This window comes from Apteryx mantelli, chromosome 15 (genome assembly GCF_036417845.1).
Source record: "Apteryx mantelli isolate bAptMan1 chromosome 15, bAptMan1.hap1, whole genome shotgun sequence".
NCBI lineage: Eukaryota > Metazoa > Chordata > Aves > Apterygiformes > Apterygidae > Apteryx > Apteryx mantelli.
The window spans coordinates 26,677,041-26,691,478 of record NC_089992.1 but is presented as its reverse complement, the minus strand read 5'-3'; the positions used below and the strand labels follow the sequence as shown (position 1 = coordinate 26,691,478).

Here is a 14,438-nt window from a genome sequence, read left to right as displayed (position 1 = left end):
AGCGATGGACGGCTACATGCTTTTTAGGAAAGACAGGGCCAGGAAAGCGGGGTGGTGGAGTTGCTCTTTATGTGAGAGAGCAACTGGAACGTATCGAGCTCTGCCTAGGGGTGGATGAAGAGCGAGTGGAGAGCTTATGGGTAAGGATTAAAAGGGCAGGCTAGCACGGGTGACACTGTTGTGGGTGTTTACTACAGGCCAGCTGATCAGGAAGAGGAAGTCAATGAGGCCTTCTACAGACAACTGGAAGTAGCCTCACGACCACAGGCCCTGGTTCTCATGGGGGACTTCAACCACCCTGATATCTGCTGGAAAGACAACACAGCTAGGCTCAAACAGTCCAGGAGGTTCCTGCAGAGCATTGGTGACAACTTCTTGACACGGGTGGTGGAGGAGCCAACGAGGAGAGGTGTGCTGCTGGACCTCGTACTAACAAACAAAGAAGGACTGGTTGAAGATGTGAAGGTTGGGGGCAGCCTTGGCTGCAGTGACCGTGAGACGGTGGAGTTGAGGATCCTGCGAGGAGGAGGCAGGGCAATAAGTAGGATCGCAACCCTGGACTTGAGGAGAGCAAACTTTGGCCTCTTCAGGGACCTACTTGGAGGAATCCCATGGGATAGGGCCCCAGAAGGAAGGGGCGTTCAAGAGAGCTGGTTAGTATTCAAACATCACTTCCTCCAAGCTCAAGATCGGTGCATCCCTGTGAGTAGGAAGTCAAGCAAAGGAGGTAGGAGAGCTGCATGGATGAGCAAGGAGCTCCTGGCAAAACTCAACCAGAAGAAGGAAATATACAGAAAGTGGAAAGGGGGACAGGCCACTTGGGAGGACTTATAGGAATGTTGTCAGAGTATGCAGGGATGCGACGAGGAAGGCTGAGGCCCGTTTGGAATTAAATCTGGCAAGAGATGTCAAGGACAACAAGAAGGGCTTCTTCAAATACCTCAGTAGCAAGAGGAAGACTAGGGAAAATGTGGGCCCTTTGCTGAATGGGGTGGGTGCCCTGGTGACGAAGGATGCAGAGAAGGCAGAGTTACTGAATGCCTTCTTTGCTTCAGTCTTTACTGCTCAGGCCAGCCCTCAGGAACCCCAGACCCTGGAGGCAAGAGAGAAAGTCTGGAGAAAGGAAGGCTTTCCCTTGGTCGAGGAGGATCGGGTTAGAGATCATTTAAGCAAACCTGACACCCACAGATCCATGGGCCCCGATGGGATGCACCCACGAGTGCTGAGGAAGCTGGCGGATGTTATTGCTAGGCCACTCTCCATCATCTTTGAAAGGTCGTGGAGAACAGGAGAGGTGCCTGAAGGCTGGAAGAAAGCCAATGTCACCCCAGTCTTCAAAAAGGGCAAGAAGGAGGACCCAGGAAACTACAGGCCAGCCAGCCTCACCTCCATCCCCGGAAAGGTGATGGAGCAGCTCATCCTGGAGGCCATCTCCAAGCATGAGGAGGAAAAGAAGGTGATCGGGAGTGTTCAGCATGGCTTCGCCAAGGGGAAATCAAGCTTAACCAATCTGATAGCCTTCTGTGATGGGATGACTAGCTGGGTAGATGAGGGGAGAGCAGTGGATGTTGTCTACCTTGACTTCAGCAAGGCTTTTGACGCTGTCTCCCATAACGTCCTCATAGGCAAGCTCAGGAAGCGTGGGAGACATGAGCAGCCCGTGAGGTGGACTGGGAACAAGCTGAATGGCCGAGCTCAGAGGGTTGTGCTCAGCGGTGCAAAGTCTATTTGGAGGCCTGTAGGTGTAGGTAGTGGTGTTCCCCAGGGGTCAGTACTGCGTCCAGTATTTGTTCAACTTGTCTGTCAGTGACCTGGATGTCAGTGACCAAGAGTGCACCCTCAGCAAGTTTGCTGGGGATACAAAACCGGGAGGAGCTCCTGGAGCGAGTCCAGCGGAGGGCTCTCGGAAGGCTGAGGGGGCATCTTATCAATGCGTATAAATATCTGAAGGGAGGGGCAATGGGCACAAACTGAAACACAGGAAGTTCCATCCGAAGCTAAGGAAAAAAGTTTTTTCCTGTGAGGGTGACAGAGCACTGGAACAGGTTGCCCAGAGAGGTTGTGGCGTCTCCTTCCTTGGAGGTAGTTAAAAGCTGTCTGGAATGAGTCCTGGGCACGTGCTCGAGGTGATTGTGCTTGATCAGGGGGATTGGACTAGATGCTCTCCAGAGGTCCCTTCCAGCCTCAACCATGCTGTGATTCTGTGAACCATGGATCCCAAGGATGAAGAGTCCGAGAGTGGGTTTGTGCATGCAGGACCCCCCAGCAGGGCTGGGGTCTTTGCACTGTTGGAGTCCAGAGCAGGCAGAGATATTTGGGGTGGGAGGTGTCAAGGGTTGCCAGAGGTTGCGCGCAGGGATGTGTGTGTGTGCTGGGAAGAGCAGGGCTGAGGCATGGTGTCTGAGAGCATTTCTTTCACAGTGAGGAGCACAGCTGCCTGCCAAGCAGGCTGGTCTGTGCTTGCTTTCCCCAAGGCAGGGGTTGCTGAAGCCGGGCCTGTCTCTCCTCTCCTGGGCTCTGTGGGGTGCCCCATCCTGCCCGTGCATGCTGCGAGGCAGCAGCAAGGGGAGTGGCTTCTGCATGGAACATGAACTTGTTGGTGAAAGCTGGGCTGCTTTTTAGTGGAAACTTCATATAGAAGAGATGGAAGTGCCTCTGCAGGCGCCTGGAAGAAGAAAAGCACGTGTGCGTGCGTTGGCCGGGAATCGAACCCGGGTCAACTGCTTGGAAGGCAGCTATGCTCACCACTATACCACCAACGCAGGCCACCCAACCCTTCCTCCTGCTCCCCCCAGTTCTCAGGCTGGCTCTGCTTCTACCTTCCGGCCCCTGCACACACACTCTCCCCTCTTGCAGTCTCTCCAGGCTCTTCCTCACCCTCTCAAAACCCTCAACACCAGGGGAGCCGTGGGTTCCTTGCGATCTTTCTCCTTCAGCTCCTGCTCTTGGGTTCTCTGCTTTCTCTTTCTCCTTCAGGACCTGACACATGTGCGCTCTGCCATCACCGGATGCCTCCACACAGCTCCCTTCCCTTCCTCCCCTCCAGCCATGGAGATACCAGAGGGAGAGTCAAACCATCCTCTGGTGTCAGCATATCCCAGATGCCACCCTGACGAGCAGGTGCTGGGAGCTGCAGCCAAAACTCTGGGGTTATGCCTCTCAGGGCCTCTCAAACCCTGCATGCGGGCGCTTCTCCTTCACAGTGCAGGTCCCAGCCTCAGTGCTTAGAGCCCCCAGCCCTTGGAGGAAAGTAGGGAGAAATGGCTCCTCACCCTGGGGAGGCAGCTGGAGCTCCAGGACTTCCCCAGCTTCGCTTCCTCCTCAGGGCTGGACCTCAGGCAGTGCCTCCTATCTAGTCCGCCTAGATCACTGGAGTTCTTGGGAACGCCCTTTCTCCTTTCCAACCCCCTTTCTCCCTTCCCACACATACAGGCTTGCTTTCCCAAGAGAGAGATGAACACCTACAGGGAGGGATGAATTTCCCTGGGAGGCATGTTTTCCAACAGAGCCACAGGCTGAGATATGCACATGTCTGTGATGAGAAGGGAGGCCCGTATGCGGAAAAAATCTGCAAGTTATTGCAGCAGCAGCAGAAGGGATGGAGGAGGGGAGGGGAGGGGAGGGGAGGGGAGGGGAGGGGAGGGGAGGGGAGGGGAGGGGAGGGGAGAGGAGAGGAGAGGAGAGGAGAGGAGAGGAGGGGAGGGGAGGGGAGGGGAGGGGAGGGGAGGGGAGGGGAGGAGAGGGGAGGCCCTTTTCCAAATACCACTTACTCTTATTTTCCCCTCTGCTGCATCTTCCTCCCCTTTCAGACTCCCAGGACAGTCCCGAACACTCAGAGAGGGTCAGATAGGCCCTGAGGGAACCAGTGGGCACAGAGATGAGGCCAAGAGGCTCCATGGTTGCAGCATGACATGCTCAGCTCTGCTGGAGGTGCTGGTGGATTCCCATCTTCCCGGGGACTGTTTGCGTAGAGGCAAGACCCTGATCTCAGGCACTGCCTTCGTGCTCTGCTCCACCCCGGGTTGGAGTCGTGGAGTGGGTCAAGGTGCCTCCTCCGCCTTCCCTCCTATCCCACCCCAGCCCTGGTGTGGGCGTCACAGTGTGCCAGACTCCTTCTGCAGAGTGACAGCCAAAGGAAAACCCTCTGTGGGGATACCCCCCCTCCCACGGGCACTATTTCCAGTGCAGGCCAGGTGGAGGGGCACACTGGGGAACAAAGATAGCCAGTGCCAGGCCTGGAGTTGTCCCTGGAGTATCACTTCAGCCTCTGTCCTCTTGCCCCGTGGGGCTTCTCTCAATACAGCCCAAACCACCCCTGCATTTTGGGACAGGCAGTGGGATCAGGGACATTTCCATTTCCTCAGATGTTCAAGAACTAGGATGCTGGCACAGATCCCCAGAGCGGCTGGGCAGGCCTCTGTGCCATCCCAAAGGAGGACACATTTGGCTATGAACTGAAAGGTGGATGGCTAGAGCACACTGAGGGGTGTCATCCTTTTGGGACTGCAATCGAGAGGAAGACCTTGCCGGACTGTCCACATCCTGACCAGCAGCCTGCCCTGATGCCTAGGGTGAGGAAAGGCCAAGAACTGATTGGCTGCAGTGTAATACGAGGAGAAGGTGCTGGAATCCAAGACAAGGAGGAGGATGGGATGTGACACCAGTGATTAGGCTCAGAAGAGTGTTCTTTCCAAGAAGATTCCTCCAAGCACCCTGGCTCTCCTGTGGCCTGGGCAGGGGCCCTCTGGGGCCAGCCTTTGCCCTCTGCAGAGTCCCTGGCTCATGTGGTCTGTGGAGGACCTCAGTGGGGTTCATGAGGAACCAGCAGTCCATCAAATGCTGGATTCCATGGCGTTGGCATGAAATGCATCCCTCTGGGGCTGAGTGAGCCTTCTGGAATGGTCCAGCTGGCTGAGAGGGGTTCCTGCACCCACCTACGGGGCCGTGGCATGCGGCAGGGGGAGCAGCACATCGGGGTCTCCCCATGCAGCGTGACTCTCCAGGAGCTCTTTCGCCTGTTGTGGCACAGGAACCCCCTCTATTCCCCTGCTGGGACAAGGGAGAGCCTTTGGAGCAGGAAAGCGTGAGGAAATGGGATGCCCAGCCCAGCAGGGACCACACCATGCAGGAAGCCCCCTTTAAGTCAGCTGGGGGACAGGCTCACCTGCGCTTCCCAGCCATCAGAGCAGCTGCTCCCTAACCCCTGTGGGAGGGAAATGTTTGTACAAAGAGTTTGTAAAAGTTGAAACAAGTGAGAGAATTCAGGGAAGCAAACAAGGCCTGTGGTTAAGCTACACCCAGCTCGCTCTTTGCTTTTGCTCTTAGACTTTACCTATGTCGCTACGCTGCAGCTAGTGCTAGCAAAACAAAACAAAACAAAACAAAACAAAACAAAACCCAAACAAACAGTAAAGACAGAGAAAGGTGAATCTTCCTTGGGTAACAGGGAGCCTCTTCCCTATGGCCTTCTTCCAGCAACGACAACACGCATTTGACAGCCAGCCAGAGGCTCTGGGAAAACACCCATGCCAGCTGCACTGGTGTGCGCAAGTCCATAGAGCGATGGACGGCTACATGCTTTTTAGGAAAGACAGGGCCAGGAAAGCGGGGTGGTGGAGTTGCTCTTTATGTGAGAGAGCAACTGGAACGTATCGAGCTCTGCCTAGGGGTGGATGAAGAGCGAGTGGAGAGCTTATGGGTAAGGATTAAAGGGCAGGCTAGCACGGGTGACACTGTTGTGGGTGTTTACTACAGGCCAGCTGATCAGGAAGAGGAAGTCAATGAGGCCTTCTACAGACAACTGGAAGTAGCCTCACGACCACAGGCCCTGGTTCTCATGGGGGACTTCAACCACCCTGATATCTGCTGGAAAGACAACACAGCTAGGCTCAAACAGTCCAGGAGGTTCCTGCAGAGCATTGGTGACAACTTCTTGACACGGGTGGTGGAGGAGCCAACGAGGAGAGGTGTGCTGCTGGACCTCGTACTAACAAACAAAGAAGGACTGGTTGAAGATGTGAAGGTTGGGGGCAGCCTTGGCTGCAGTGACCGTGAGACGGTGGAGTTGAGGATCCTGTGAGGAGGAGGCAGGGCAATAAGTAGGATCGCAACCCTGGACTTGAGGAGAGCAAACTTTGGCCTCTTCAGGGACCTACTTGGAGGAATCCCATGGGATAGGGCCCCAGAAGGAAGGGGCGTTCAAGAGAGCTGGTTAGTATTCAAACATCACTTCCTCCAAGCTCAAGATCGGTGCATCCCTGTGAGTAGGAAGTCAAGCAAAGGAGGTAGGAGAGCTGCATGGATGAGCAAGGAGCTCCTGGCAAAACTCAACCAGAAGAAGGAAATATACAGAAAGTGGAAAGGGGGACAGGCCACTTGGGAGGACTTATAGGAATGTTGTCAGAGTATGCAGGGATGCGACGAGGAAGGCTGAGGCCCGTTTGGAATTAAATCTGGCAAGAGATGTCAAGGACAACAAGAAGGGCTTCTTCAAATACCTCAGTAGCAAGAGGAAGACTAGGGAAAATGTGGGCCCTTTGCTGAATGGGGTGGGTGCCCTGGTGACGAAGGATGCAGAGAAGGCAGAGTTACTGAATGCCTTCTTTGCTTCAGTCTTTACTGCTCAGGCCAGCCCTCAGGAACCCCAGACCCTGGAGGCAAGAGAGAAAGTCTGGAGAAAGGAAGGCTTTCCCTTGGTCGAGGAGGATCGGGTTAGAGATCATTTAAGCAAACCTGACACCCACAGATCCATGGGCCCCGATGGGATGCACCCACGAGTGCTGAGGAAGCTGGCGGATGTTATTGCTAGGCCACTCTCCATCATCTTTGAAAGGTCGTGGAGAACAGGAGAGGTGCCTGAAGGCTGGAAGAAAGCCAATGTCACCCCAGTCTTCAAAAAGGGCAAGAAGGAGGACCCAGGAAACTACAGGCCAGCCAGCCTCACCTCCATCCCCGGAAAGGTGATGGAGCAGCTCATCCTGGAGGCCATCTCCAAGCATGAGGAGGAAAAGAAGGTGATCGGGAGTGTTCAGCATGGCTTCGCCAAGGGGAAATCAAGCTTAACCAATCTGATAGCCTTCTGTGATGGGATGACTAGCTGGGTAGATGAGGGGAGAGCAGTGGATGTTGTCTACCTTGACTTCAGCAAGGCTTTTGACGCTGTCTCCCATAACGTCCTCATAGGCAAGCTCAGGAAGCGTGGGAGACATGAGCAGCCCGTGAGGTGGACTGGGAACAAGCTGAATGGCCGAGCTCAGAGGGTTGTGCTCAGCGGTGCAAAGTCTATTTGGAGGCCTGTAGGTGTAGGTAGTGGTGTTCCCCAGGGGTCAGTACTGCGTCCAGTATTTGTTCAACTTGTCTGTCAGTGACCTGGATGTCAGTGACCAAGAGTGCACCCTCAGCAAGTTTGCTGGGGATACAAAACCGGGAGGAGCTCCTGGAGCGAGTCCAGCGGAGGGCTCTCGGAAGGCTGAGGGGGCATCTTATCAATGCGTATAAATATCTGAAGGGAGGGGCAATGGGCACAAACTGAAACACAGGAAGTTCCATCCGAAGCTAAGGAAAAAAGTTTTTTCCTGTGAGGGTGACAGAGCACTGGAACAGGTTGCCCAGAGAGGTTGTGGCGTCTCCTTCCTTGGAGGTAGTTAAAAGCTGTCTGGAATGAGTCCTGGGCACGTGCTCGAGGTGATTGTGCTTGATCAGGGGGATTGGACTAGATGCTCTCCAGAGGTCCCTTCCAGCCTCAACCATGCTGTGATTCTGTGAACCATGGATCCCAAGGATGAAGAGTCCGAGAGTGGGTTTGTGCATGCAGGACCCCCCAGCAGGGCTGGGGTCTTTGCACTGTTGGAGTCCAGAGCAGGCAGAGATATTTGGGGTGGGAGGTGTCAAGGGTTGCCAGAGGTTGCGCGCAGGGATGTGTGTGTGTGCTGGGAAGAGCAGGGCTGAGGCATGGTGTCTGAGAGCATTTCTTTCACAGTGAGGAGCACAGCTGCCTGCCAAGCAGGCTGGTCTGTGCTTGCTTTCCCCAAGGCAGGGGTTGCTGAAGCCGGGCCTGTCTCTCCTCTCCTGGGCTCTGTGGGGTGCCCCATCCTGCCCGTGCATGCTGCGAGGCAGCAGCAAGGGGAGTGGCTTCTGCATGGAACATGAACTTGTTGGTGAAAGCTGGGCTGCTTTTTAGTGGAAACTTCATATAGAAGAGATGGAAGTGCCTCTGCAGGCGCCTGGAAGAAGAAAAGCACGCGTGCGTGCGTTGGCCGGGAATCGAACCCGGGTCAACTGCTTGGAAGGCAGCTATGCTCACCACTATACCACCAACGCAGGCCACCCAACCCTTCCTCCTGCTCCCCCCAGTTCTCAGGCTGGCTCTGCTTCTACCTTCCGGCCCCTGCACACACACTCTCCCCTCTTGCAGTCTCTCCAGGCTCTTCCTCACCCTCTCAAAACCCTCAACACCAGGGGAGCCGTGGGTTCCTTGCGATCTTTCTCCTTCAGCTCCTGCTCTTGGGTTCTCTGCTTTCTCTTTCTCCTTCAGGACCTGACACATGTGCGCTCTGCCATCACCGGATGCCTCCACACAGCTCCCTTCCCTTCCTCCCCTCCAGCCATGGAGATACCAGAGGGAGAGTCAAACCATCCTCTGGTGTCAGCATATCCCAGATGCCACCCTGACGAGCAGGTGCTGGGAGCTGCAGCCAAAACTCTGGGGTTATGCCTCTCAGGGCCTCTCAAACCCTGCATGCGGGCGCTTCTCCTTCACAGTGCAGGTCCCAGCCTCAGTGCTTAGAGCCCCCAGCCCTTGGAGGAAAGTAGGGAGAAATGGCTCCTCACCCTGGGGAGGCAGCTGGAGCTCCAGGACTTCCCCAGCTTCGCTTCCTCCTCAGGGCTGGACCTCAGGCAGTGCCTCCTATCTAGTCCGCCTAGATCACTGGAGTTCTTGGGAACGCCCTTTCTCCTTTCCAACCCCCTTTCTCCCTTCCCACACATACAGGCTTGCTTTCCCAAGAGAGAGATGAACACCTACAGGGAGGGATGAATTTCCCTGGGAGGCATGTTTTCCAACAGAGCCACAGGCTGAGATATGCACATGTCTGTGATGAGAAGGGAGGCCCGTATGCGGAAAAAATCTGCAAGTTATTGCAGCAGCAGCAGAAGGGATGGAGGAGGGGAGGGGAGGGGAGGGGAGGGGAGGGGAGGGGAGGGGAGGGGAGAGGAGAGGAGAGGAGAGGAGAGGAGAGGAGAGGAGAGGAGAGGAGGGGAGGGGAGGGGAGGGGAGGGGAGGGGAGGGGAGGAGAGGGGAGGCCCTTTTCCAAATACCACTTACTCTTATTTTCCCCTCTGCTGCATCTTCCTCCCCTTTCAGACTCCCAGGACAGTCCCGAACACTCAGAGAGGGTCAGATAGGCCCTGAGGGAACCAGTGGGCACAGAGATGAGGCCAAGAGGCTCCATGGTTGCAGCATGACATGCTCAGCTCTGCTGGAGGTGCTGGTGGATTCCCATCTTCCCGGGGACTGTTTGCGTAGAGGCAAGACCCTGATCTCAGGCACTGCCTTCGTGCTCTGCTCCACCCCGGGTTGGAGTCGTGGAGTGGGTCAAGGTGCCTCCTCCGCCTTCCCTCCTATCCCACCCCAGCCCTGGTGTGGGCGTCACAGTGTGCCAGACTCCTTCTGCAGAGTGACAGCCAAAGGAAAACCCTCTGTGGGGATACCCCCCCTCCCACGGGCACTATTTCCAGTGCAGGCCAGGTGGAGGGGCACACTGGGGAACAAAGATAGCCAGTGCCAGGCCTGGAGTTGTCCCTGGAGTATCACTTCAGCCTCTGTCCTCTTGCCCCGTGGGGCTTCTCTCAATACAGCCCAAACCACCCCTGCATTTTGGGACAGGCAGTGGGATCAGGGACATTTCCATTTCCTCAGATGTTCAAGAACTAGGATGCTGGCACAGATCCCCAGAGCGGCTGGGCAGGCCTCTGTGCCATCCCAAAGGAGGACACATTTGGCTATGAACTGAAAGGTGGATGGCTAGAGCACACTGAGGGGTGTCATCCTTTTGGGACTGCAATCGAGAGGAAGACCTTGCCGGACTGTCCACATCCTGACCAGCAGCCTGCCCTGATGCCTAGGGTGAGGAAAGGCCAAGAACTGATTGGCTGCAGTGTAATACGAGGAGAAGGTGCTGGAATCCAAGACAAGGAGGAGGATGGGATGTGACACCAGTGATTAGGCTCAGAAGAGTGTTCTTTCCAAGAAGATTCCTCCAAGCACCCTGGCTCTCCTGTGGCCTGGGCAGGGGCCCTCTGGGGCCAGCCTTTGCCCTCTGCAGAGTCCCTGGCTCATGTGGTCTGTGGAGGACCTCAGTGGGGTTCATGAGGAACCAGCAGTCCATCAAATGCTGGATTCCATGGCGTTGGCATGAAATGCATCCCTCTGGGGCTGAGTGAGCCTTCTGGAATGGTCCAGCTGGCTGAGAGGGGTTCCTGCACCCACCTACGGGGCCGTGGCATGCGGCAGGGGGAGCAGCACATCGGGGTCTCCCCATGCAGCGTGACTCTCCAGGAGCTCTTTCGCCTGTTGTGGCACAGGAACCCCCTCTATTCCCCTGCTGGGACAAGGGAGAGCCTTTGGAGCAGGAAAGCGTGAGGAAATGGGATGCCCAGCCCAGCAGGGACCACACCATGCAGGAAGCCCCCTTTAAGTCAGCTGGGGGACAGGCTCACCTGCGCTTCCCAGCCATCAGAGCAGCTGCTCCCTAACCCCTGTGGGAGGGAAATGTTTGTACAAAGAGTTTGTAAAAGTTGAAACAAGTGAGAGAATTCAGGGAAGCAAACAAGGCCTGTGGTTAAGCTACACCCAGCTCGCTCTTTGCTTTTGCTCTTAGACTTTACCTATGTCGCTACGCTGCAGCTAGTGCTAGCAAAACAAAACAAAACAAAACAAAACAAAACAAAACCCAAACAAACAGTAAAGACAGAGAAAGGTGAATCTTCCTTGGGTAACAGGGAGCCTCTTCCCTATGGCCTTCTTCCAGCAACGACAACACGCATTTGACAGCCAGCCAGAGGCTCTGGGAAAACACCCATGCCAGCTGCACTGGTGTGCGCAAGTCCATAGAGCGATGGACGGCTACATGCTTTTTAGGAAAGACAGGGCCAGGAAAGCGGGGTGGTGGAGTTGCTCTTTATGTGAGAGAGCAACTGGAACGTATCGAGCTCTGCCTAGGGGTGGATGAAGAGCGAGTGGAGAGCTTATGGGTAAGGATTAAAGGGCAGGCTAGCACGGGTGACACTGTTGTGGGTGTTTACTACAGGCCAGCTGATCAGGAAGAGGAAGTCAATGAGGCCTTCTACAGACAACTGGAAGTAGCCTCACGACCACAGGCCCTGGTTCTCATGGGGGACTTCAACCACCCTGATATCTGCTGGAAAGACAACACAGCTAGGCTCAAACAGTCCAGGAGGTTCCTGCAGAGCATTGGTGACAACTTCTTGACACGGGTGGTGGAGGAGCCAACGAGGAGAGGTGTGCTGCTGGACCTCGTACTAACAAACAAAGAAGGACTGGTTGAAGATGTGAAGGTTGGGGGCAGCCTTGGCTGCAGTGACCGTGAGACGGTGGAGTTGAGGATCCTGCGAGGAGGAGGCAGGGCAATAAGTAGGATCGCAACCCTGGACTTGAGGAGAGCAAACTTTGGCCTCTTCAGGGACCTACTTGGAGGAATCCCATGGGATAGGGCCCCAGAAGGAAGGGGCGTTCAAGAGAGCTGGTTAGTATTCAAACATCACTTCCTCCAAGCTCAAGATCGGTGCATCCCTGTGAGTAGGAAGTCAAGCAAAGGAGGTAGGAGAGCTGCATGGATGAGCAAGGAGCTCCTGGCAAAACTCAACCAGAAGAAGGAAATATACAGAAAGTGGAAAGGGGGACAGGCCACTTGGGAGGACTTATAGGAATGTTGTCAGAGTATGCAGGGATGCGACGAGGAAGGCTGAGGCCCGTTTGGAATTAAATCTGGCAAGAGATGTCAAGGACAACAAGAAGGGCTTCTTCAAATACCTCAGTAGCAAGAGGAAGACTAGGGAAAATGTGGGCCCTTTGCTGAATGGGGTGGGTGCCCTGGTGACGAAGGATGCAGAGAAGGCAGAGTTACTGAATGCCTTCTTTGCTTCAGTCTTTACTGCTCAGGCCAGCCCTCAGGAACCCCAGACCCTGGAGGCAAGAGAGAAAGTCTGGAGAAAGGAAGGCTTTCCCTTGGTCGAGGAGGATCGGGTTAGAGATCATTTAAGCAAACCTGACACCCACAGATCCATGGGCCCCGATGGGATGCACCCACGAGTGCTGAGGAAGCTGGCGGATGTTATTGCTAGGCCACTCTCCATCATCTTTGAAAGGTCGTGGAGAACAGGAGAGGTGCCTGAAGGCTGGAAGAAAGCCAATGTCACCCCAGTCTTCAAAAAGGGCAAGAAGGAGGACCCAGGAAACTACAGGCCAGCCAGCCTCACCTCCATCCCCGGAAAGGTGATGGAGCAGCTCATCCTGGAGGCCATCTCCAAGCATGAGGAGGAAAAGAAGGTGATCGGGAGTGTTCAGCATGGCTTCGCCAAGGGGAAATCAAGCTTAACCAATCTGATAGCCTTCTGTGATGGGATGACTAGCTGGGTAGATGAGGGGAGAGCAGTGGATGTTGTCTACCTTGACTTCAGCAAGGCTTTTGACGCTGTCTCCCATAACGTCCTCATAGGCAAGCTCAGGAAGCGTGGGAGACATGAGCAGCCCGTGAGGTGGACTGGGAACAAGCTGAATGGCCGAGCTCAGAGGGTTGTGCTCAGCGGTGCAAAGTCTATTTGGAGGCCTGTAGGTGTAGGTAGTGGTGTTCCCCAGGGGTCAGTACTGCGTCCAGTATTTGTTCAACTTGTCTGTCAGTGACCTGGATGTCAGTGACCAAGAGTGCACCCTCAGCAAGTTTGCTGGGGATACAAAACCGGGAGGAGCTCCTGGAGCGAGTCCAGCGGAGGGCTCTCGGAAGGCTGAGGGGGCATCTTATCAATGCGTATAAATATCTGAAGGGAGGGGCAATGGGCACAAACTGAAACACAGGAAGTTCCATCCGAAGCTAAGGAAAAAAGTTTTTTCCTGTGAGGGTGACAGAGCACTGGAACAGGTTGCCCAGAGAGGTTGTGGCGTCTCCTTCCTTGGAGGTAGTTAAAAGCTGTCTGGAATGAGTCCTGGGCACGTGCTCGAGGTGATTGTGCTTGATCAGGGGGATTGGACTAGATGCTCTCCAGAGGTCCCTTCCAGCCTCAACCATGCTGTGATTCTGTGAACCATGGATCCCAAGGATGAAGAGTCCGAGAGTGGGTTTGTGCATGCAGGACCCCCCAGCAGGGCTGGGGTCTTTCCACTGTTGGAGTCCAGAGCAGGCAGAGATATTTGGGGTGGGAGGTGTCAAGGGTTGCCAGAGGTTGCGCGCAGGGATGTGTGTGTGTGCTGGGAAGAGCAGGGCTGAGGCATGGTGTCTGAGAGCATTTCTTTCACAGTGAGGAGCACAGCTGCCTGCCAAGCAGGCTGGTCTGTGCTTGCTTTCCCCAAGGCAGGGGTTGCTGAAGCCGGGCCTGTCTCTCCTCTCCTGGGCTCTGTGGGGTGCCCCATCCTGCCCGTGCATGCTGCGAGGCAGCAGCAAGGGGAGTGGCTTCTGCATGGAACATGAACTTGTTGGTGAAAGCTGGGCTGCTTTTTAGTGGAAACTTCATATAGAAGAGATGGAAGTGCCTCTGCAGGCGCCTGGAAGAAGAAAAGCACGCGTGCGTGCGTTGGCCGGGAATCGAACCCGGGTCAACTGCTTGGAAGGCAGCTATGCTCACCACTATACCACCAACGCAGGCCACCCAACCCTTCCTCCTGCTCCCCCCAGTTCTCAGGCTGGCTCTGCTTCTACCTTCCGGCCCCTGCACACACACTCTCCCCTCTTGCAGTCTCTCCAGGCTCTTCCTCACCCTCTCAAAACCCTCAACACCAGGGGAGCCGTGGGTTCCTTGCGATCTTTCTCCTTCAGCTCCTGCTCTTGGGTTCTCTGCTTTCTCTTTCTCCTTCAGGACCTGACACATGTGCGCTCTGCCATCACCGGATGCCTCCACACAGCTCCCTTCCCTTCCTCCCCTCCAGCCATGGAGATACCAGAGGGAGAGTCAAACCATCCTCTGGTGTCAGCATATCCCAGATGCCACCCTGACGAGCAGGTGCTGGGAGCTGCAGCCAAAACTCTGGGGTTATGCCTCTCAGGGCCTCTCAAACCCTGCATGCGGGCGCTTCTCCTTCACAGTGCAGGTCCCAGCCTCAGTGCTTAGAGCCCCCAGCCCTTGGAGGAAAGTAGGGAGAAATGGCTCCTCACCCTGGGGAGGCAGCTGGAGCTCCAGGACTTCCCCAGCTTCGCTTCCTCCTCAGGGCT

The 14,438-nt window shown here is 55.5% G+C and overlaps 3 non-coding genes across 3 annotated transcripts; all 3 read right to left on the bottom strand.

Moving 5' to 3' along the window:
- Positions 1-2,690: 2,690 nt before the first annotated feature.
- TRNAG-UCC (transfer RNA glycine (anticodon UCC)) lies at positions 2,691-2,762 on the bottom strand. Its single transcript has one exon. It is a non-coding gene; the product is annotated as a tRNA-Gly (tRNA).
- A 5,485-nt stretch (positions 2,763-8,247) lies between these two features.
- On the bottom strand, positions 8,248-8,319 carry TRNAG-UCC (transfer RNA glycine (anticodon UCC)). The gene has a single exon. It is a non-coding gene; the product is annotated as a tRNA-Gly (tRNA).
- Positions 8,320-13,799: 5,480 nt separating this feature from the next.
- On the bottom strand, positions 13,800-13,871 carry TRNAG-UCC (transfer RNA glycine (anticodon UCC)). The gene has a single exon. It is a non-coding gene; the product is annotated as a tRNA-Gly (tRNA).
- Positions 13,872-14,438: the final 567 nt, after the last annotated feature.